The 459-nt window shown below is 57.3% G+C and overlaps 1 non-coding gene across 1 annotated transcript; it reads left to right on the forward strand.

Annotated features, from left to right (window-relative positions):
- Window positions 1-89, forward strand: TRNAY-GUA. The gene is given in 2 exon segments: window positions 1-36; window positions 54-89. It is a non-coding gene; the product is annotated as a tRNA-Tyr (tRNA).
- The last annotated feature ends 370 nt before the right edge of the window (window positions 90-459 follow it).

Genomic DNA, 459 nt, shown 5'->3' on the forward strand with positions numbered 1-459 from the left:
CTTCGATAGCTCAGCTGGTAGAGCGGAGGACTGTAGGCTCTCTTGACACGGCCATCCTTAGGTCGCTGGTTCAACTCCGGCTCGAAGGAGTGCTCTTTTGGCTCTTGCCCCGACTGAGTCTGCAGCACTGGTGCATTTGGAACGCTGGCCACGCATCTTGTGTTTGATGGGATTGGAGGCCGGAGCTCTGGCGGGCCGTGGAGAAGAGGACGTTGCTCTGTGGTGGTTTGTGTAGAAGATAGGGCAGGTGGTGTTGGCGTTGAGCACCTGTATGTTTGAAGGGAGCAGCAGCAGCAGCTGGAAGTTGGGAGTGTTTGTTGGGTTTGTGAAGAAGGGTGCTGGGTGGGCAAGAGTAGTGTGCAGGGCCACGTGGGTGAGAGGTTTCTCTGTGAGAGCTGAGGGGAGGTGGAGGGTGAGGTTGGAGGCTGTGTGCTGGGATTAGCTCAAGTGGTAGAGCGC

The sequence above is a fragment of the Meleagris gallopavo genome, unplaced genomic scaffold (genome assembly GCF_000146605.3).
Source record: "Meleagris gallopavo isolate NT-WF06-2002-E0010 breed Aviagen turkey brand Nicholas breeding stock unplaced genomic scaffold, Turkey_5.1 ChrUn_random_7180001962504, whole genome shotgun sequence".
Lineage (NCBI taxonomy): Eukaryota > Metazoa > Chordata > Aves > Galliformes > Phasianidae > Meleagris > Meleagris gallopavo.